The following is a 24,479-nucleotide window of genomic DNA, read 5'->3' on the forward strand; positions in this document are numbered from 1 at the left end:
CCAAGGAGGGGATGTGGGGAACCTCTGATTTATAGCTGATCTGTGGGAAGTACAGGTAACAACCTGGGCTTGCATTGCAACTGGCATCCGAAGGGTGGAATGCAGGCAGTCTTGTGGGACTAAACACGTAACCTTTGGAATCCAATGCTATCTCACTGGTAATATTAGCACTGAGTTATATCCTATCTCTGTGTAGATAGTATCAGAATTGAATTGAGGCCTCAGACACCCTGCTGGTATCTGAGAATTGTTTGTAAGGGGAACCCGCAATTGGAAATGGTCCAAGGAACTCTTTCAGTCATTAAAATCCAAAATATACTAAAAACAAACATGGACAAACAAAAACTCTCACATAATACAATAACAAAATAAAGAAACAATTTAAAAAATGGGCAAAGTAACTGAATAGACATTTTTCCAGGGAAGACTTAAAATGTCCAATTGGTACATGGAAAGATGTCCATTACTAATTATCAGGGAAATGATAGTCAAAAACTACATTGAGATATCATCACACCTGTAAAAGTGGCTATCATCCAAAAGACAAGTAATAACAAGTGTTGAGAATGTGGAGAAAAGGGAACCCTGTTGAACTAACTGCTGGTGGGAATGTCCATTAGTGGAACCACTATGAAGAACAGTATGGCAGATGAGTGGATTAGAAAACTGGTACATCTACACAATGGAATACTATGCTGCTGTAAAAAGGAAGGAACCCCTACCATTTGCAACAGCATGGATGGGCCTGGAGAGCGTTATGCTAAGCAAAATAAGTCAGTCACATGATCTCACGCATTTGTGGAATATAATGAACAACATAAACTGATGAACAAAAACTGTTCCAGAGACAGAGAAGCATCGATCAGACCATCAAACCTCAGTGGGAAGGTAGGGGAGGGTGGGGGGAAGGGGGAGCAATCAACCAAAGGACTTGTATGCATGCATATAAGCCTAACCAATGGACACAGGCACCTGGGGGGGTGAGGGCACAAGTGGGGGTTTGGGGGTAATGGGGCAATAAGGACACATATGTAATACCTTAATCAATAAAGAAAAAACAAAAAACAGTATGGCAGCTCCTGAAAACAGCAAGATATTAAAATTTATCAAAACAAAACTGAAATGCTTAAATGATGAATATTTAAACAACATACACTATTGAAAATGTTTTTATTTTAAAATTGTGCTGCAAAATCCTTTTACTTGTAGGGGAACAATTTAGAATTCCTAGTTTTACCAGAGAAAAGTATATAGTGTAATGCAGTGTAAAAATGTTGAAAGCCTACAGTTTTACAGTATTTAAATAGAAAAGCATTCAAAATAGTCATGAACAGCTAACTTATTTGAAAAATGTAGCCTTATAAAAATAGTTGTTACACATTGCTGAAAGGTAAACTATACCTCAATAAAGCTGTTAAGAATTTTTTAAAAGGCACATACTGAAAAACAAAATATGTTCTGGGGAACAAAACCAGCAACATAATAATAGAAACGAACTAAGAAAAGGGCTTAGGTTAAAAATTATTCTACATATGTTCCTTCGTAATAGTCAATAAACAATATAAATAATTTTATTTTAACTTATATGAATATATTCTATTTCACCTTTAAGAGAGAAGTTTATTTTTTTATTATTTTTTAAAAATATATTTTATTGATTTTTTTGCAGAGAGGAAGGGAGAGGGATAGAGAGTTAGAAACATCAATGAGAGAGAAACATTGATCAGCTGCCTCCTGCACACCCCCTACTGGGGATGTGCCCGCAACCAAGGTACATGCCCTTGACCAGAATCAAACCCAGGACCCTTGAGTCTGCAGGCTGATGCTCTATCCACTGAGCCAAACCGGTCAAGGCGAGAAGTTTATTTTTAAATATAATTTTTGAAATAATGCATCATTTTACAATAAAACTTTTTTTGATCAATAAAGAATCATTTCAAAAGGTTCTATAAACTTTAATGCTTTTAACACTTCCTTTCACCCTTAAAAATGACCTGTTTTGGTGAATACATTACATGCTTACACTATTTCCATGACACCTCATGTGCTACGGTTTTTACAAACTGTAACTCTTTTAACCCTCACAACACCTATATGAAGCAGGTAATGACGGTAAAATTGAGGTCAAAGTGAAGCAAAGCAGTTCCCAAGGTTGTACAGATAACAAATGATAAGCTTCAGGATTCAAACCCAGGCAGTTTGGTTTCCAAGCTGTAAACTTGTGTTGGTAGCCACTGAACAAACATCCGCTTCCTCTCTTTGCTTTAGACTAGAGAATATGTTTGTGGCCTCTATTTCTGTACTGAGATTACCAGGCCCTGCCTTCCTCTTCTGGTAAATAGTTCTACTCTCAGAGATTTATTTTCAAATTATTTCTGCATTGCTGTTTTTTGTATCCAAGAAACACTCATAATTACAGCTACATTACTCTTCTTTTCCCCTCCCTGCTTCCATAGAAACATGTGGAGAAAGAACTGGTGAAATAAGGCAAATGCATGTACAAACAGCAACCTGTACTATTTCAGTTGCTACTGAGATCTGTATAATATCCTATATAATAAAAGCCTAATATGCTAAGTGTCCGGCCATCCAGTCGTATGTTCAACCAATCAAAACCTAATATGCTAATGATATGCTAAGGCTGCTCAACTGCTTGCTATGATGTGCACTGACCAACAGGGGTCAGACAGTTGACTAGTAGATTAGCTTGCTGCTGGGTTCTGGCTGATCAAGACTGAGTAAGATGGGCTGGACTCGCCCTGGAGCCCTCCTGTGGCCCCTTCCCAGCTGGCCAACCTCCTGCATCCCTCCCTGGCCCTGATCATGCACCGGTGGGGTCCTACAGCCTGACCTGTGCCCTCTCGCAATCCGGGACCCCTTGGGGGATGTCAGAGAGCCAGTTTTGGCCCGATCCCACAGGTCAGGCCGAGGAACCCCACTGGTGCACGAATTCCTGCACTGGGCATCTAGTACATGTATTAATACAGTATATGCAGTTCTGACTTAAATATTTCTGCTTTAAAATTGCATCCCTTATTATAACTTCACTAGAGGCCTGGTGCACAAAAATTTGTGCACTCGGGGGGGGAGGAGGGGTCCCTCAGCCCGGACTGTGCCCTCTAGCAGTCTGGGACCCCTCGGGAGATAACGACCTGCTGGCTTAGGCCTGCTCCCAGGTGGCAGAGGGCAGGCCCAATCCCTAGGTGCAGCCCCTGGTCAGGCTCAGAGCAGGGCCGATTGGGGGGTTGGGGCACCACCCCCTGTCACACTCAAGGCAGGGTCAATGGGGAGGTTGCAGCGCGACCCCCTGTCATGCACAGAGCAGGGCCCATCAGGGGGTTGAGGAGCTCCCCCCTGTCACTCACAGAGTAGGTCCAATAGGGGAGTTGGGGCACCGCCCTCTATCACCCACAGAGCAGGGCCAATCAGGGGATTGGGGCGCCGCCACCGTCACACTCAGGGCAGGGCTGATGGGGAGGTTATGGCTCTACCCCGTCACACACAGAGCAGAGCCCCGGGGGTGGGGGGGGGTGGGGTGCCGCCCCCTGTCACACACAGAGCAGGGCTGACCAGGGTGTTTGGGAGCTGCCCCCTGTCATGCTGATCCCAGTGCTGGGAGGCCTCTCGGCTCCGCTGATCCCAGTGCTGGGAGGCATATTACCCTTTTACTATATAGGATAGAGGCCTGGTGCATGGGTGGGTGCCAGCTTGTTTGCCCTGAAGGGTGTTCTGGATCAGGATGGGGGTCCCCACTGGGGTGCCTGGCCAGCCTGGGTGAGGGGCTGAGGGCTGTTTTCAGGCTGGGGGTGACTGAAGTTCCCAACCGCTCCTTTTTTTTTTTTTTTTTTTTTTTTTTTTTTTATTCTGGGCCAGCTTTACCTTGAGGCTTGGCTCCAGCTCTTAGGCCTCCGCTCCTGAAAGTAGGTTTCTGGCCTTTGCATACAATGTTGAGAATCTGCTGGCTGAAGTCCGGCGGTATTTGTTACAATGTTTGAAAATGCAGGCTCAGAGGCCTGCAGTGGCAGGCGGGGAACGTTGGTTTCCTCCATCACTGAGGCAACCACGCCTCATGTTAGTTTCAAGCTGCCTGGCTGCCGGCCGCCATCTTGGCTGACAGTTAACTTGCATATCTCGCTTATTAGCCAATGAAAAGGGTAGCGGTCCTACGCCAATTACCATGTTTCTCTTTTATTAGTGTAGATTACCCCAAATCTATCATAATGATGTGAAACCTTATAAAGGTAAGATGATACCTAAACCAGAAACATTTTTTAATGTGCATGTGGTTCTTCTTGGTTAGAACATATTACTTTATCTTCCTGTACTAAGTAGATAGGAAAATAAGGTAGGATTTACCCCTACTTTCTATTCTCAAAAGATAAGTAGATGGTATATAGTGCTATGATTTCCAGCATCCATCTTTACCCTTCCTAATTCAATCAGCATAAATCCTTCCTTTCTCCCACCTAACCTAGTACCAAAGGTAATCTTGCCCAGGCCTATGCTTTATCCTTTTCCAAAAAGGCACATGGCTCTATATTGTTTGTTTGTTTGTTTGTTTTTGTGATAATGTCTCGTCATCTTCCTTCTGTGCCTCTTCCTCCTATTTAAATTCTACAAAATAAACTGATGAACAAAATAGATCCAGAGACTAGAAGCATGGAAGAGACTGTCAAAGCTCAGATGGAAAGTGGGGGTGGATAGATGGGTGGGACAAGATCAACCAAAGAACTTTTATGCATATATGCTTAACCCCTGGACACAAACAATAAGGAGATGAAGATCTGGGGCTGGGGGCTGGGGCAGGTTAAGAAGTCAATGGGCAGAAAAAGGGGACATATGTAATACTTTCAACAATAAAGATTTTTTAAAAATTCTACTTCTCTTCAAAGTTTTACTTATGGCCATATCTTATCAATGAAGTCATTTCATTGCACATAATTCAATTAAAAGTTATTGCCTATACTATAGGCCCAATGCACAAAATTCATGCAAGGGGGTTGGCCCTCACAGCCTGGCTGCCTCGGGGCCCCACTGCCTCCCGTCCTCGGGGCCCTACCCACTGGTCCTTCCGGAAGGTCATTCCGGAAGGTTGTTTCACCATCTGGTATAATTAGCATATTAGTTCTTTATTATATAGGATTACACAACCTAGCACTGATTTTACATGTGTATACTATATATACACACATATGCTGTTTTTAATTTCTTTGTTTTTGTTCTTTTTTTTCTATAGTAAACTTTTGTGGAAAGGAATTGTGACTTCAATTTGTCCAGCTCTCAAATTATGCTCATAATTTAGTTGATAGACACTTGTATACACTTTATTAAAGGGATTCTTTACTTTTTTAAAAATATATTTTTATTGATTTCAGAGAGGAAGGGACAGTGAGAGAGAGAGAGATAGAAACATCAATGATGAGAGCAAATCATTGATTGGCTGCCTCTTGAGGGTTTCTTTCCTTTTGATTTGTTTTAAGGCATTCAAATTTGTAAACAAACAAACAAACAAGGTCTCTTTATCCCCAGCTATTTGCAATGTGGATCATTGAATGGGTGTTCCAGTTAGTAGTATAAGTCTTGAAAAAACACTATTCCATGAGTCTTAAATTCCAGCAGGCCTAACTTTTATTTATATCAGTTGTAAGTACAAGGGAATTTAGTTGCTAACACTCCTGGTCCTTCAGGGCAATCAGTGTCCAATGTGTTGATTTGAAAAGCAATAATCTGGACTAGATTTCTTCATGGAATATTGAAATACTAGACACACTGAAATATCTAGGCCATATCTAACTGAATTCTCACAGCCATTCAGTGCTTCTGAAAGTTCAGATCTTGCTTGTTGTAATTTTAAAAGTTGAGAGAATTCACACCACCAACAACTGAGAAGGAAGCACATGAAATACTAGCAAAAAAATTGAGGAGTGTGTGAGAAGTACTAAGATGCAGAATGGTGGGTTTCATTTTCTCCTTCCATTTGTCTTCTTTCCTTCTTCTTCTCTCTTCTACCTCCTTCCTCAATATTGAGTTTAGAAAAAGTGTAATAGATATGTAATATTTTCTTTCTATTCTCTATTAACAATTGCCTTTAAAAATAGCTTAAAATTCTATTTTAAGAGTAGGATTCAGGAAATAAAAATAATAATGATGTATTTGTGTACTACTTTCAATGAAATCCAGGATGCATCATCTATATACTACTATATAAAAGGCTAAAATGCTAAGTGTCCCTCTGACCATCTGACCAGTCACTATGATGCACACTGACCACTAGGGGGCCAGAAGCTCAATGCAGGAGCTGCCATGACTCTCACTAGCCATTTATAGAGAAACAGCACTGCAGCAACACTTGGCTTCCCCCAAGTGGGACAAAGGTCCTACCACCAGCCTGAGTGACAGCTCACCAAATCACAGCCAACACTGCCAAGACCCCATCATGCAAAATGTGGCCCACAGCCCAGTCCAGCCTGGAAACAGTGGCTGTGGGCGCCAGGTAATGATGCCATGTAGCAACGTCCAGCTTCCTCTCCCTAGCGACTAGCCTCCTTGGAGTTTCTTCAGCCCAGGAACATGACTTGCTTTAGAGTCAGGTGGAAAGGTTTCACACTTGAACCAAATGCCTGTGAAGCATTTTCCCATACCTCATCCCATTTGACCCTCACAGAAATCCTGGAGCAGCTATATAGGAGACTCAGTAGAATCCTATTTTCATTGGCCAGAAAACAGAGATTTAGAAAGTTTAGAAACCTGACCCAACTGAAAAGAAGTAAGAAATGGTGGACCTTGAAAATGACTTTATGTTTTCTCACTGCGCAGAATATAGCCAAACACTGCTGCAGTTAAATATTTTATCCTTTGTTCTCTCTGCGTGATCTACAATAATAATCTGCTTTATGTTGATATTTACTGCTGTGTTGCTGACAATTACCTGAAAGAGAAGTTGGGGTGCTTCACTGGGCTGGAAAAAGCTTAGCTAAATCAGAGAGCAGGTCTAATTAAGCAAGTTTATCTATATAGTATATAAAGCTCTCGCTGGCGCCAATCACACGCATGTGTTTCAATCTGTCATTGTTGATTGTGAATTTGGTTGGCACTTCTATTATAGAGAAAGGGCAAATAGCGATATTAAAATATTTCTTCTAAATAATTTCTTTTCAATGTGCACAAATTCGTGCACTAGGCCGCTAGTGTTAAAATAAAAAGTATATATATCATGATCAATATCAGCATGAAGCATGTATAAAAGGGAAATCAAATTTCTATTTGTGCCAAGATCTAATTTTTGGTAGTGTAACCTGCACTGCATATCATGGAATGAGCTGATTTTAAGGACTCTATTAAGTAATTAATATTTAAAAAATAACTTTTTTTAGATCTGTTCATCATTTTTAACATAAAAATTGATTGAAATATCCACAATTTTATTTAAAAATCAGAAAGAAAATAAAAATGTATGTTATTCTATTCTAACAATGTTTTTTTTAATTTCCCTAACTTCTATAGCTTATATAAGTACATGTACAACTGTATAATATTAAATAATTATATATTTTTACAATAGTCATTATTTTATATAAGCAAATCCATGATCTAATCTGTAATAATAAAAGCATAATATGCTCATTAGAGTGGTCAGCCAAATGAACTTCCAGACATCATTCTGGAATCCTTCCAATGAAGCCACAGTGGTGGGGGCCAAGGCAGAGGCAGTTAGGGGTGATCAGGCAGGCAGGTGAGTGGTTAGTAGTGATGAGCCAGGCAGGCAGAGTGGTTAGGGGTGATCAGGCAAACAGGCAGGTGAGCGGATAGGAGCCAGTGGTCCCGGATTGCAAGAGGGATGTCCGACTGCTGGTTTAGGCCCGATCTTGCTGGCCTAAACAGTCAGATATTCCCTGAGGGTTCCAGGACTGTGAGAGGGTACAGGCCAGGCTGAGGGACCCTGCCCCCCTTCACAAATTTTGTGCACTGGGCCTCTAGTAAATTGATACTTTACATTACATACATGATACTAATATTTGAATTATCTTGTTTCAATTAGGTCTCTGATCTTTTGCTCTCACCAATAAGTGCTGTGTTTTATGTTATAATTCATTGCACAGGAATTTCTTTAAGAGCTGAAAGATGGAAGAAGAGAAAAATCTTCTTGCAGTACATTTAAATAATGAGTCTATTACCTGTTAAGTATTAAATCAAATGTTCTATTTCATTGGTAAGACCAATTTTGTTTGAATATAAAAACTATGGTGTAAATGTTTGACTAGTTTGCATTGAGCATTATTATTTTCATCCAGTGATATTGAGAAATAATTGACATGCATTTAAAGCTTACAGCATAATGATTTGATTAACATACATTGTGAAATGATAACCACATAGGTTCAGCTGACAACCATCTTCTTATACCTATATATGTAAAACGCTAATGTGCAAATAGACTGAACGGCAGAACAACCGAACAACCGGTCGCTATGACGTGTGCTGACCATGTGTGGGCACACGTGGAACATGGCGGGCATTGGCTGTGGCAGGATGGTGGAACAGATGAGTGGGGGCAACAGACCAAGGTGGGGTGCCAGTCGCTGTCATTGGGGCAAGCCTCTGGTGGTTACTGAAAATTCTTTGCTCCTGCACGCCATGGTCCTGCTGGGTGCTTGCACCTGCTGCCAGCACTGGCCCCACTCGCCCCCAGTGCCAGTGCCCAGTGCCGGTCCCAATTGCTTGGCGCTGTCAGCAGGTGAAAGTGGCGGCTGCTGGCCCCAATTGCTCATGAGCACTTCTCCACCTTCCCCTGCTCCTGAGGGGTGATTTGGGTAGCAGCCGCTGCCCACACCCGCTGATGGTGCTGGCCCTGCTTGCACCTGCTGTTGACACTGGCCTCAATCACTCCATGCTGGCAGCAAGTGCAAGTGGGCCCAGTGCAGTCAGTGGTGGGAGTGGGGCTGCTGGCAGACAGGGGGCAGGGGACATGGGGCCGTGGTGGGAGGGGCCAGGTGGGGGCGCAGAAGGTGGGCCGAGACCTGCCCCTGTGCCCACTGCAGCCTTGCGGCCCACAGTTCCTTTCAAGGTGCACGAATTCATGCATTGGGCCCCAGGTAGATACAATAAAATGAAAAAAGAATAGAAGAAAGGAAAAAAATGTTCTCCTTGTGATGAGAACTCTTAGGATTTATTCTCTTAATAACTGTTCTATATATCATAGAGCAGTGTTAGCTGTAGTCAATCATGTTGTACATTACATCCCTAGTACTTATTTGTAATTGGAAGTTTCCATCTTTTGGCTACCTTCCTCCAATTACTCCTCCCTTACCTCTGGTAACCACTGATCTCTTGTTTTCTTTTTTTTGTTTGTTTGTTTTTAGATTTCACATATAATTGAGATCATACAGTATTTGTCCTTCTCTGTCTTCTTTATTTCACTTAGCATAATGCCTTTAAGGTCTTCCCATGTTGCAAATGATAATATTTCCTTACTTTGATGGCTGAATATCACAATGTATTGTAAATGCTGCTATAAACATGGAGGTACAGATATTTTTTTAAGCGAGGGTTTTCATTACCTTTGGTTATATTCCCAGAATTGGACTTCCTAAATCATGAAGTAGTTCTATTTTTTTTTGTTGTTTTTTGGGTCCTCCATACTGTTTTTCATAGCATCTCTACCAATTTACATTTCAACCAATAGTGCACAAGGGAATCCCTTTTCTTCACATCCATACCAGTAATTTTTATCTCTTATGACAACTGATTCTGGTACTAGGACTAATACCCTCACAGCCTTCTATGGATTGTATATAGACTCTCCATAAGAGAGTCTATAAGGTGTGGCTTAATTTGGTCCAATTGGATGAGTAGCTTGAAGCTATATGGAAAGAAGGTAAAAAAGCTTACTTTTAGCATAATCTTTGGAGCCATAAATAGAAAGGTTGCCTGGCATTAAATTATAGAAGAAATCCATCACCAAACTAAACAATCAAATTTATCATTAACTATTTAGTATGGAAGTAGTCAATATAATGCTAAGCATATTTATTGTGTAAGCACAGAATCAAAATGGAAGTCAGAAAAAGGTGTATATGTCTTCATAGCCTATAGTGTCCTAAGGGATCCCAAATGAGTGACATGATAATTGGTTTCCACTAGGATAGACCCAGGAACATCATTCACCAGTACAAAACTTATCACCAAGATTGAAAGTTAGCAAAAGGTAGGAAGAGAATCTATGGTTTACATAAAAATAAGAAAAGGAGATGGGAATCAATTATCATAGTGATGAAAGCACTAGAGCTCTAGCTTGACCGCTCATGTTTAATGCTTCCTTCATTGACCTAACATAAAAGGCTACTGGCTAGCTTTGCAGAGGTAAAGTCATGTAGACCAAGGGTGCCTGAACACCAATCTTTGGACCCTGTTGGTTTGACTTAAAAAAGTTGCTCTGGGGAGCACAGAGGGAAGGACTAATGAAAAATCCAGACCATATGGTACCTGATCCCACAAATCCTGTCTTTATTGATGGAGAGAAGTTCTCATCTTCACCAGTTGCTAGTAGGAGTGGGCTTCTTGAGTTAGCCCAAGAAAAGGAAATTTCTGAGACTTGCATGAGAGAGCAAGTGATTTTTATTTGCATGAAATTAAATCCCTAAGTTTCCAAGGTCCCATTTCTCATTGTTGGACCAGGAAAAAGTGTAGCTGGGTTTTAGCAGAGCTAAAATCAAGGCCAGTGTTCAGAATTTCCATTCCACGTTGGGACAGTCCAATTCAGCATTCGGTTAGCTTACTTTGTATTCCCAGCTGCAGTCCATTAGTCCAATCCATATGGAGTCCGCATGGCTGTGGGTCATATGGGGCTAGCGCAAGAGAACCTAGAGCTAAGAGCCAAGAGAGCAAACATTTTTATCTAAGGAATAAGTGTTCCCAAATTTTTGCAGACTTGCATTGGCTCCACCCCTTCTCTTGCCAGTGATCTCTGTTGCCAGATTTGACTGAAGGCAAGTAACTTTCCCATGTCACCAACTTCGCTGCATATGCAGCTATCTCCTCTTTTTGGACCCCTTCCCCCAGTGATCTGCAGGGGATGGGTTGGTTTCCCAGGGAGTGTGGAATTGAAGCTTCCCAAATAACATGCCTATAATGTCTGACCTCCCCTTTGCTCCTTTTCTATTATTAATAACTAACTAATCACAGTATCAGTCTCAGTCCCTCCTTTAGAGAGAATGAACCTCTTTATAATCTTACAAAAGGGTAAATGGATGAAGGTCTCTATCTTCTTGGGGTAAGCTTGCCTAACCCAAGGCTCAGGGGTTCTCCCCTATTTGAAGAGGAAGCGGAAAAGGAGTCTTTATTCAGGAAAGAGGAATTTGCAAAGTCCAGGTCAATCAGGTGACCCTGGGAGATGACATAGGCAATGTCCAGGGGATGGCACATTGGACAAGCTGGCATTCTTGATGTATTCTAGAAATAAAAACCTGACAAGAAGGTTAGAGTGAGGAGAATTCAAAGGTGAGGAGAATTATAGCAACTAAAGGTCTAGTGAGAGGTAAAATCCTACGTGATAAAAGGAAAGACTAGCTTTCTGGTATCTCAAATTAAATTGAAGGAGTGGCCTTCCTGATGGCAGGTGTGTCACACCTGTTTGAAGCCCTTCAGTCCATCATACTTAACTCAAATTAACCTAAGGGTAATATTCTAAGATTCTCCCATGAGAAACCATGGGCCTTTTCTGTCTGAACCACTTAGGCAGAAAAGGGAAAGCAGTTTCAAGTGAAGTTGATAGACCATCCATACTTCATTGACTCAACCATAAGTCCAAACTATTAAGTCTCATATCAGGAGACAGTGATGCAGATGGCTTCTAAAATGAGGCTTATATTGTGTGAATAAGTAATCAGGTAAATAAGGACATAGACATACATCCTATGAAAACAGAAGGAAGAAATACAAACCATAAAAGTGAATGTACAAAACAAATCATAAAACAGTTGAGAAGACTTCCAGATGCAAGGATTTTGCTGGAATGAAATCAAGCAGTGATGATCTGCTAGATTTTCCTGCAGTTAGAGCATCTTGGTGATGCCATCAGGCATACGTAGAGATAGCCTTAAAAACAAAACTTTGAAGACATTTAACCTCACTGGAGTCCAGTATTCACCATTGGGCACTGTGATTTTCTGTTGGAATCCGATTTGTCTCCCTCTGATTAACCTCATTTTTAAAGAGACTGCATTAAGTCTAGTTTGAATTTGGCCTAATTGTTTGCATAAACACAAGAATAGCAATTGAAATAGATCACAATGTCTTTTATTTTAGCCCTATTGAAGCCATAGCTACACTTCTTTCTTGGTGCAACAAAGGGAAATGGGACCTTGAAAACTCAGGAATTTAATTCCATACAAATAAAATCACTTGTTCTCCCATGCAAGTCTCAGAAAATTCTGTTTTCTTGGGATATTATTGTAAGAAGCCCGCCCCCAGGAGCAACAGGTGGGGATGAGGCCCTCTCTCCACCGATAACACACGTGTATCTGTGATGGAACATAGAAATCTGTTTTACTTTTTAAAAATATTTTTGTTGTTGTTGTTGTAAGGCATGCCTGAACTGAGAGATATTACTAGCCAATGCCTTTTTAAATTGGTAGTTGTTCTTACATTTTTAAACTGTAGAGTGTGTTAGAATCACCTCAAGGGATTTGTTAAACCACAGATTGCCTGAAAATTTACATTTTACAAAAGTTCCCAGGTGTTACTGATATTTCTGGTCCCAGGGACTACAAATAATAATAACAAACAACAACAAAAAAACATGTGTAGAAATGTTGCATTTTCAAATGCCTATAAAACCTAAATTAAATTATATTTGCATGAATGCATAAGACTGAGGGCACGTAATAAGAAATGAGGGGTTTGTGTGAATTGGAGAGAGCATGTTCAAACTAAAAGTTTTCATAATATAGTTTCTTTTAAAATACTCTTCTGGTCAGTTGTAAGTTCTCTGAGGGAAAATTCTGTTCTATGCCCTTAATTGTGTGATTTCAAAAAAATTTTCCTTCATGAATAATTTTATATAGAAACAACTAACTTCCACATATCTAATTTAAACTTGGAGTACAAATAATCTTAAGGTCTGCCTTCTTATTAGTTAAAATTCCCTAGAATACAACCACTGAATATCCAACCAAATAGAATAATCTAAGTCTCATAATCTCTAAATAGATTACTTAAATTGCTTATTTCACATAACTGCTAGAAAAAAATTAATTTGTTCAATAATTCTAAGGTGTAAATGTAAAGGCTATGATTTTTGGAATACTAAACTTTAGCATCTTTTATCAAATATATGCAAAAAAAGTGGTCGATAAGGCTTTCCAGGAGATGACAGTTTTCAGTAATACAAACATAATCATTTAATACAGCCATTTTCAATCCTACCTTTCCATAAAAACTGCATTAAAAGCTGGGGGTGGGACCAAAATGTAAGAACAACTACCAATTTAAAAAGGCATTGCCTAGTAATATCTCTCAGTTTAGGCATGCCTTACAACAACAACAAAAATATTTTTAAAAAGTAAAACAGATTTCTATGTTCCATCCCAGATACACGTATGTTATCGGTGGAGAGAGGGCCTCATCCCCACCTGTTGCTCCTGGGGGCGGGCTTCTTACAATAATATCCCAATAATTTCTGTTTTACCTAGTTCTAGGGCAGGCTCAGAAATTATCAGTTTTGCGGAAACCGGTTTGGCTCAGTGGATAGAGCGTCGGCCTGCGGACTGAAAGGTCCCGGGTTCGATTCCGGTCAAGGGCATGTACCTGGGTTGTGGGCACTTCCCCAGTGGGGGATGTGCGGGAGGCAGCTGATCGATGTTTCTCTCTCATCGATGTTTCTGGCTCTCTATCTCTCTCTCTTCCTATCTGTAAAAAATCAATAAAATATATTTAAAAAAAAAAGAAATTATCAGTTTTAAAGGCTTACCAAGTGATTCTAATAGGTAACTATGATTGAGAATCAGCAATATAGAAAGTGCCCATTTATTTGTTAAATAGTTTATGTATCCTACTATAAGGACCTGTTAAGATATACTCATGAAGAAAAGAAATATAGAATGTGTCCTCATGAGTAATGTCAACTGATGGTGCCAATTCAATGCCAATAGAAATGCTCAATTTGGGATGCAGTAAAGAAGAAAACTTTATTCACTGCAAAATAGCTTAATTGTGATTCAGCTAGGGGCTGTGCAAACAGCATGGCTATGAGGCAGCCCAGGGGCCACACCCCTCTGGGGCTAGACAGCTCAGCTATGCGCTGCTTCACTCTGCCCCAGCCAGATGAGATGAGATGTGTTTCAGCTTTAACTAGGAAACACAACCTTCAATTTTTGGTAGAAAGGGAAAGTGTGCTCCTGCAGCCAGAGGGGAGCTGGCTTTTACAGACAGAAGCTCCCACCCCGGTTTCCTGATTGGCCCATACTCATGAAAATGAGGACCTCAAATCTTTAGAGTTTGATTGGCTGAAAAGGCACTGTCCTGATTGATCACAATACAGCCAGTCTGATTGGTCAGAGCTGTGCAGTTGGATGGGGAAAGCCTCAGTCCTACTGATTGAAATAGGGTTTCAGGAACTCCTTTATAAGGGCTGGCTCAGATGGCAGAAACACAGTGCAGGCAGGTAGTTCAGTGCAGGCATCTCTCTGAAGTGCAGTTTTTGTGAGAGAGGCTCCTGTGTGGAAATGGCTGCTAGGGGTTTGGTGGGGTATTGATCTCAGATAACATTTTCAGATTCTTCTTAGTTATAAACAGAGAAAGTAGATATTGAATGTGTAAGTCTTATTACAGGTCAACTGACTTAAGGCTATATGGAAGAAAACTATGTGCATAATATTCTCAGCAGGACTTAAAGAATTTTGTTCTCAGAGTATTAAAAAAAAAGGGGGGGGGGAGAAACTAAGATGGTGGCATAGGGAAACACCAAAATTGCTGCCTCCTACAACAACTTCAAAACACAATAAAAAGACAAAACAGACAGCATCCAGAACTTACAGGAAGGCTGGCGGAGTGGAAATTCTACAACTAGAAGGAAAGAGAAAAGCACATTGAGGGTCAGGAGCTGCGGAAGTAAAGTGCAAAGGTAAGGAGGCTTGAGAGTGCGCGGAAAGGGCTGGTACCTGAGAACGCGGCTGTCTTTTTGAATCGGGAGGGAGTCACAAGCTCCTGACTGCTCTGAACTCCGGTTCCGGGAAGTCTCTGGGGACCCAGGACTCATACGGGGAGAAACTTGACTGTCTGGCAGCGGGCAGAACTCAGAACTCGAGGGCGGCTTTCTCTCAGAGGTGCTTGCAGCAATTAAATTATCAGGACACTGAGACGCGTGCAGCCTCTTAGGGCAGGGCTGAGAATCTGCCATAGTTCCTTGCTCCGCCCTTTGATTCCCTGAGACCCCGCCCCACCCAGGCTTTTGCATATGAATGCCCTGGCCCTTTGCAACCTGAAAATTACCTAACAAACTGCAGCTGGGCCACAGACCCAGATCTTCCAAGAGAAGGCCCAAGGCCCCACAGCAGTTTGCATTGCTTCACAGCTGGGCCTCATCAGGGCACCTCCAAACTCTAAAAAAGGAAGGGGAATCTGCAGTTCTCTTCATAGCTTCTGCTGGGTAACCTCCAAGAGCCAGTGTACCCAGTGGTCAGAGGGGGACCATCCGGATTACAACTCCTCAGATCCATAATGGACACACCCAGGGGGCAGACTCAGTGAGCACCAAAGCCCCACTGAAGCAAGTCTTGCCCCAGAAGGGTGTCTTCAGCACAGAAGTTCTCCCACTGCAGAAACAGCCAATTCTCACTGCCAATTGGCCTGGAGGTCAATTCCTCCCAGTGATTCTACAACAATCAAGGCATAACTACAACAAGACTGTGCACAAAGCCCACAAGGGGGTGCACCAGGTAACGGGGGAGGCTGAGCCACTGGGCCCTACAGGACACCTAGCACACAAAACCACTCCACCAACACAGGGAAGCCAAAAAAATGCGGAGACAAAGAAACAGGTCGCAAATGACTGGATATAGAGTTCAAAACCATGTTTATAAGGTTTTTCAAGAATGTTATGGAACTGCCGATAAATTTAGTGAGACCCTCAAGAAATCTAGTGAGACCCTCGAGGATATGAAAAAGGACCAACTAGAAATTAAGCATACACTGACTGAAATAAAGAATAATATACAGAGATCCAACAGCAGACAAGAGGATCCCAAGAATCAAGTCAAAGATTTGAAATACAAAGAAACAAAAAATACCCAACCAAAAAAGAAAAAAGAAAAAAGATTCCAAAAATATGAAGATAGTGTAAGGAGCCTCTGGGACAACTTCAAGCGTACCAACATCAGAATTATAGGGATACCAGAAGAAGAGAGAGGGCAAGATATTGAAAACCTATTTGAAGAAATGATGACAGAAAACTTCCCCCACCTGGTGAAAGAAATAGACTTACAAGTCCAGGAAGTGCAGAGAACCCCAAACAAAAGGAACCCAAAGAGGACCACACCAAGACACATCATAATTAAAATGCCAAGAGTAAAAGACAAAGAGAGAATCTTAAAAGCAGCAAGAGAAAGAAAGTCAATTACCTACAAGGGAGTACCCATACGACTGTCAGCTGATTTCTCAACAGAAACCATGCAGGCCAGAAGAGAGTGGCAAGAAATATTCAAAGTGATGAACAGCAAGAACCTACAACCAAGATTACTTTATCCAGCAAAGCTATCATTCAGAATAAAAGGTCAGATAAAGAGCTTCACAGATAAGAAAAAGCTAAAGGAGTTCATCACCACCAAACCAGCATTATATGAAATGCTGAAAGGTATTCTTTAAGAAGAGGAAGAAGAAAAAGGAACTCTTACCATTTGCCACAGCATGGATGGAACTGGAGAGCGGATAAATACCACATGATCTCACTCATTTGTGGAATATAATGAACAACATAAACTGATGAACAAGGACTGATCCAGAGACAGAGGCATTGATTGGACTGTCGGGCCTTGGAGGGAAGGTAGGGGAGGGTGGGGGTAAGGGGGAAAGATCAACCAAAGGACTTATATGCAAGCATATAGGCCTAACCAACGGGGGGTGTGGCGGGGGTGAGGGCATGAGCGGGGGGAGGGGGGGTAGGGGGTAACGTGGGGATAAGGACACATATGTAATATCTTAATCAATACAAAATATATTTAAAAAAAAAGCAGGACCTCAATCCAGGAGACAAGGGTTGATTTTGAACTATGGAATAAATCACCTATTAAAGGATTAAAAAACACCACCACCACCTATAATATTTATGATAATATTAACCCACCTCAGCATCTTAGTTCCCTACTAATTAAGGCTTTTACTATCTTCTGAAGTGGTCCTTTCAAGAAATTTCCAATTTTTAAATAAAATATATTCTTTCTACATATTTATGAAATATCCAAGACCAAAAAATACCTAGGTTTCTTTGTAGATCAACTACTCTTTATTTTAGTTTTATTTTAATGTATTTTTTTCTGTATATACAGCTATATTGTAATATCTTATCATAAGTTTCTGGACCCAAAGAAACCCTATAGGTCATTTAATTGATCACATCTCCACTTTCGACTTTCTGTGTTTCCTTTGATTCATCAGTTTACCACCCTTTCCAATGAGCATAATTTCATTCATTTCTTCTCAGCATTGCACATGAAACTCTAGATATATCTGACTTTTGTCATTGCTGTTCTAGATTCTGAGCATATATGATGACAGGCACTGTGCTAGGAATTTAAAATACTTTATTTCTAATGCTCAAATCAAATCTATAAGGGGAAAATTTTCTCATGATATGAACATGGAAACAGAGGTGAAGATAAGAAGCATTCACACTCAAGCCAATTGAGAAGATCTATACACCCACAGTCCACGCCAGATTTCTTTGACTAGAATGCTTTTATTATTTTTCTAATGTATCGTTCCAGCTAGACTTCTATAGAGTGGTTCTTGCTCTTCTTTTTTTTATCATGTAGAGCAATTTTCATCCTTTTTTGACAAGTCTGTTATTCATGGCATCATGTATTTATTAAGACTTTTCTAAAGGTAAACCTCATTTCCCATCAAGTGTTTCTTACATGCTGTAATTCCTACTGCCTTTACTGTCTCGTCACTGTTCCTTGCAAACAGGTCCACATGGGTCCCACATGGGACCCACAGGGCTGACTTCACCCTCCAGGTGTTGTGTGTGCAGCTTCAAATGGAGTTGCCCCATTATTTCCCTTATTATAGCTCAAGGCTTCTATTAATACAGCCCCGGGGCCCAGCAGCCTTTTTGGCAGCCACATTACTGTTGACTCCTACTGAGCTTATTGTCAACTAAATGCATGTCTCTTTCACACATGCTGCTGTTTAGTCATATCATCGCCAGTCCTGCCTTTGTGCATTTTGTTTGTGGATCCATAGGTAGGGCCTTACAAGTATTACTATCAAACATAACCATAGTAGAGCCAGTCCATGTTCTAGGCTTTTAATATTTTTCAATATATTTTAGTATCTGTTGTGGTGGCAGGGATGAGGGGAGTAGTGGGGGCAGATTCTGAAGCTGCCATTTGACATAATCACTTTCCCTCATGACTTAACACTTTTGTTTTTGCAAATCTAGTCACATAACTTTTAACCCTACATGTACTTTTTTGATAAAGCTCTTAACTGTGTAAGACTTGCTGCAGACCACCAGGAACTACTGTTCAGGATGAAGACACTGGCCTCAAGGAATATGAAGGTTTTTGGCTATAGCCTACACTGGGTCTCTCAGGGTTCTGCTCTGACTATGTCCTCAACTACATGTGAACCTTATCAGACATGGGTCTATAATACTTGGAGAGTATTTAAGAGTCCATGCTCAGGTGGCTTTAGGTAAGCAAATGTTACGACCAGTTTATAGCAATCAAACTATGGCTAGGTTGTTCACCCAAAATAAATTATCCATATACACCAAATATAAATAAAAAGATACCAAACCAGGGGAAAATAAGAAGGGATAAATACTATACAGTTGATTGTTGAACAACCGGGATTAGGAGCACCTATCTCTACCCGTCCATACTCAAAAATGTCTCTGAATCTGTGGGAGATTGATTTCAGGACTCCCAATAGATACCAAAATTGGCAGGTGATCAAAGTCTCCTATATACAGTGGCATAAATCAATGCATATATTTGGCCCTCTACATTTTCAAACTCCCAACCGAGGATGAAAATAATACAGGTATTTATTGAAAAAAATCTGGATATAAGTAGACCCATGCTGTTCAAACCTGTGTTGTCCAAGGATCAATTGTATAATAATTTTGTCACCAAAAGAATCACTACCAGTTTAAAATTCTGTAAATATTATGACTGACTGCAGTGCACAGTTTTCAATGTGAGGTCAAAGATGAAAAACACCGTTGAAGAGAAATAAAAGTTTGTCTCTCCTTATCCCTCAGCCTTATTTTATCCTTTGTTTCAACTCTTACACAAATATTAAGCAACAAAAAAAAAAAGAAAAGAAAAGAAGGCAAGAATGTTCCATGCCAGAGAGTTTTTAATCTTCTTCCTCTAGCAGCTTCCAAGAAACTAAAAAGGGAAAAGTCCATGGAGAGAGGAGGAAGATAATCAGGGTTGATTGTGAATCTGGGAAAAGTCTCAACTATGTATTGAGCTTCACAAAAATGAAAGATGAAAGATCACAAGAGAGGAAATGAATAACCATTTTGCCCATTGCCAGTGTTCTGCTCTCCGTTCTCCCAGCTGCGGCCCATGCTTCAGCTTCACCTTCAGATCCGAGTGAGAGGCACAGACGGCCATCTCAGCTGCTGTGCTCTGGAGCTGCAGTGCGCCTTTCTTTAGAAAGCCCCAAAGATAGCTTCCTTCGTGCACACACTGTTAGGCTGAGGAAATTTCATCGGGGGGGATGTAACCATTCTGTCTGGTAGGAAAGGCTTTTCCACCTGCAGGGTGTAAACTATTGGAAGTATAAAAAGGTTTTTATTTTATTTTATTTTTTATTTTTTGGGGGGTAGCATAAGCAGCCAAAAAAAAAAGTTCCTGAATCAGCTTTCCAAATACTTTTCTCATTTTCTGCAGAGGATTTGATGTAGTGGACTTATGACTGGTGTCCTTATAGTATGTCCTCTGTGCCTAGCACAGTGTAGGGCCCACACCGGGCATTCAACAAATATTTATTCACTGAATAGATTAACTTTTGTTTGAGCCAACTAGAATGATCTTTTTTTGTCATAAACACATTTAAACAGACATCCAATATGCACATAGTGTGTGATATCGGGCAGTGGACATTGCCAGGTATACAATTCTATATGCTTTTGTAGTTGTTTCATTGGTGGTGATTTCACCATGTTTTTCTGTTTGTGTTAATTTTATTTTATTGATTTTCTCAGTCATTTCAATCATGATAGAACATTCCATGTCAGAAGACACAGACGTTCAACTTTCCCTTGAACCCTGAAGATTCCTCACTCAGTTGATTTGATGTAGAGGACCCAAAAGTTTGCAATGGAACACGTTCCCTGGTGGTACCGATGCTGTTGGTCCAGAGATCACACTTTGAAAACCACTGCGCTAACCCTACTCTTAAATGAAAAAAATGAGAATACTAGAGGGAAATGTGAATAAAATAACATATTAGTGCAGATGCCAGGGCAGCACTCACACCCTCCTTCCAGCCGAGGCCTATTTCTGTTTTCTCATGTGGTGTCTCTAAGCAAAGGCAGCATAAGGAAGAACAAGGGAGTGAAGGAGAGGCCTTAGTGAAGGGAAAGCAGTACCAGTAAATGAGGATAGAGCTTATTTGAAATATGTGGATTAAAGAAAAAAGTTTTTACTTGTTTTAAAGTTCTCTAGGGAAAAGAGTGAGGTTCTATACTCTCACTTGCTAAGTTCTTCCACATCTAAAAACATTATTCAGAACATTCCTGCTACGAACTTAAGTCCATTTTCCATTGCTAATGAGGCATTCTATATTATACTACTAAAGAGCTGATGTTGGAAAATAAATGTGTCTATGAAGTAACCATATTAAAAAAATAAAATTGAAATAAAAAGAATTAAATGAAGCCAGCCAACTGCTTTAAGCAATCATTTCATCACACGTAAGAAAAGTGTTCAAAAGCTATCCAAAATCTGTTCTCCTCTGTTATTCCTTGCCATATTGCCTCTTCATAATGACCCATAGATGTTATTGAATCCATTGTCTCAATGCATTTCCTTGGTCTATGGCCAGTCCTGAGCCCTTTCAATGAACTGAACCATCTTTATTTATTCCTCTGCACTTACTTAGCTTTATCCTGTTCATATTGAATTATACAAAGACAGGCTCTATACCTATCCACAAATAAAGGTAAATTTCAATGTTTTTCATATTGCTCTAAAAAAGAGGAAAAAAGCAACAACAACACATTTTACCCAGGACACATATACTCATAAACACACACAGCTAACAAAATTTCACACAATTTAACTGTGCTAAATGATATATATTGTAACATCTTTTATTTTATTCTGTTTTTTTTTCTCTAAAAGTATTGCTCAAGCCCCACTAAATTTAGTATTCACTAAATTTTACAGAAATCTCATATTTGAAAACCTGCTGGATTTGAGAAGAGCCAACTCTATAGTCATGATCAAATAATCCTTCAGTATGCTGATTAACTATTTTCGAATTTGTCTCTGTATCAATTTAAGATTTTGATGTAATGGCTATTTTTGAATTCATGATCACTTCCATTTGACTAATGCTGATCTAAAGATAACTACAAAATATATGTTATACACTCGAAGGTAGTGTAGCATTTGATAATGCTATGGTTACTGAAGATGCATTTTTTAATAAGTTGCTTTATAGTTGCTCTTGCAATTTGGTGAGCTGTGTGTGCAGCCAGTGTCACCTGCATAGTACCTTTCTGTTTCAATTCCCCTGGGCTTATCTCTACTTGACTTTCTATAGATTAGGTCTCTCCTAGGAGAAGTCTAAAAAAGCTTCTCTAGCCATCTTTAATTGAGACGATTAAAAATTCAAAAGAAGCCCTTGTACCAGCAGTTAAACTATGTACGTAAGCTGTAATTCAGCATTCAGACCCCAGCAAATTGAAGGTTAGGTTAACAGGATCATTCAGCGGAACTGCATTAAACCGTGGCCACTAGCACAGTAGGTGAACTGTTTTATACATGCTCATTTGTAGAAGATAAACTTAGGATGAGCAAAACTGGAAATCTTGCTATCTGATTTGATTTTTTTACCTCTTTCCTGCAGTGTGGTTTAAGAAGGAAAGCCAATGAAGCGAACCCTGGTTTTGTGTACTTCACAGACAGATAAAAACGAATAAAATCCACAGAAATTGTTACATTGAATCTTATTTGAAAAATAACAAGTGAATTTCTCTGTTCAGATTTTAACGTTCTCAAAAAAGCCTGACATTTCAGAGGCAAATATTTTGTCACCCCAACGAATATGTGCTAACATGCTCATTTGGGGAAACATCATAAATTAAAATAAGCCCTTAGTGCACTACCTGCCAGCATGGCTGAGTGGTTAAGTGTTGACCTATGACCCAGGAGGGCAAGGTTCTATTCCCAGTCAGAGCACATGCCCCGTTTGCTGGACTTGGTCCCCAGTGTGGGGCATGCAGGAGGCAGTGGGTCAATGATTCTCTCGCATCATTGATGTTTCTCTCCCTCTCTCTTCCTCTCTGAAATCAATCATTTCTTTTTTTTAAATAAGCCCTTAGTAATAATGTTGATGCCTCTACATTTCTGTAGACATAGTGAAAAGTCATCTTTGTAGTATCAATTCCGTATTTCAAAAAAAATAAGACAACCTTCCATTTGACCCAGTAATCCCACTTCTAGGAATACATCCCAAGAAATCAGAAACACCAATCAGAAAGGATATATGCACCCCTATGGGCATAGCAGCACAATTTACAATAGCTAAGATTTGGAAACAGCCTAAGTACCCATCAGCAGATGAGTGGATTAAAAAACTGTGGTACATCTACACAATGGAATACTATGCTGCTGTAAAAAAAAGATCTCTTACCATTTGCAACAGCATGGATGGACCTGGAGAGCATTAAGCTAAGCAAAATGAGCCAGTTGGAGGAAGATAAATACCATACGATCTCACTCACTTGTAGAATATAATGAACAACATAAACTGATGAACAAAAACAGATCCAGAGACAAAGAAGCATCGAACAGACCATCAAACCTCAGTGGAAAAGCAGGGTAGGGGGGATGTAAGAGATCAACTAAAGGACTTGCATGCATGCATATAAGCATAGCCAATGGATACAAACAGTAGTGGGGTGAGAGCCTGTGCTGGGGGGCATGAGCAGGTAGGGAGAGGTCAATGGGGAAAAAGGAGACATATGTAATACTTTCAACTATAAAGAATTTACACAAAAAAGAAAAGCAAACCTAAGTAATAAAAATAGAATTTTTGAGATTTAAGAATTGGTAGTACTGCAAGCTGGTCCCCGGCTCAATCACTTTCTAGTATCATGTCCTTAAGGAACTTTAAACTTTCTGGGCCTCTTTTTTTCAGCTATATAATGAGAGAAATGGACAAGATGCCTTCTTCTATTGACAAAGGTGCTCTCTTTGAGATTTCATGTTTCTATGTTTATGCATAAAGTGATTATGGGGTTGGCTCTCATTGCTGTTAGCTGTTAGGAGAGTGGAAACTAAAGAATTGAAGAAATACAAAATACTCTTTTTCTTAAAAAAACTTAAAATGTTCCCTTCCACTGGTATTATGTATTGCATTGGAAAAGAAAAATAAGATTTCTCTAGAAGAGAGTAAAGAAAATGACACAAATTTGTAATCCGAGCTTAGAAGATATAAAATAAAATCAGTTGAGAGAACTTTAAACAGATGCTTCTGTATCATAATGCAGTTGACGTATATAAAGAAAGGAGTGAAAGAAACTTCCAAAAACAGGGCTGCTAGCTTCAACATGATGAGAAAGGTACCATCAAAAAAGCTAATATTTTGCTTAAAACCAGGATAGAAGAATAAAATGTTCTTGTGAAAACTCAAACCAACATTTTGAACAAACTTTTAAAAGTATCTAAACCAAAATTAAAATATTTCAAATATCAATTTTAGTCATTCGACATCTTGAGATGCTACTTTAAATCACTTTTTGGGGAAAAATAAAAACACACCAACTGGTATATCTGTACACTACAGTTGTTATAGTTCATTCCTCTTAAATAATTATAAAATATAACTTATTAATTGGCTTTTTTTCTGAAAGGATGCTTAATTCTCAGCATCCTGTTACATGTAATGAAGTCTTCTCTGAATTCTTCTCTGGAGCTGTTCCATGTGGAGAGGTCTGAATGCAAGAAAAGAGTTATGAATATGATAAAGTTATTTGGACAAAGATGTGCATTTATTAAAAAGTATTTATCACCCAAACCAGC

This window comes from Myotis myotis, unplaced genomic scaffold, assembly GCF_014108235.1.
Source record: "Myotis myotis isolate mMyoMyo1 unplaced genomic scaffold, mMyoMyo1.p scaffold_m19_p_8, whole genome shotgun sequence".
Taxonomy (NCBI): Eukaryota; Metazoa; Chordata; class Mammalia; order Chiroptera; family Vespertilionidae; genus Myotis; species Myotis myotis.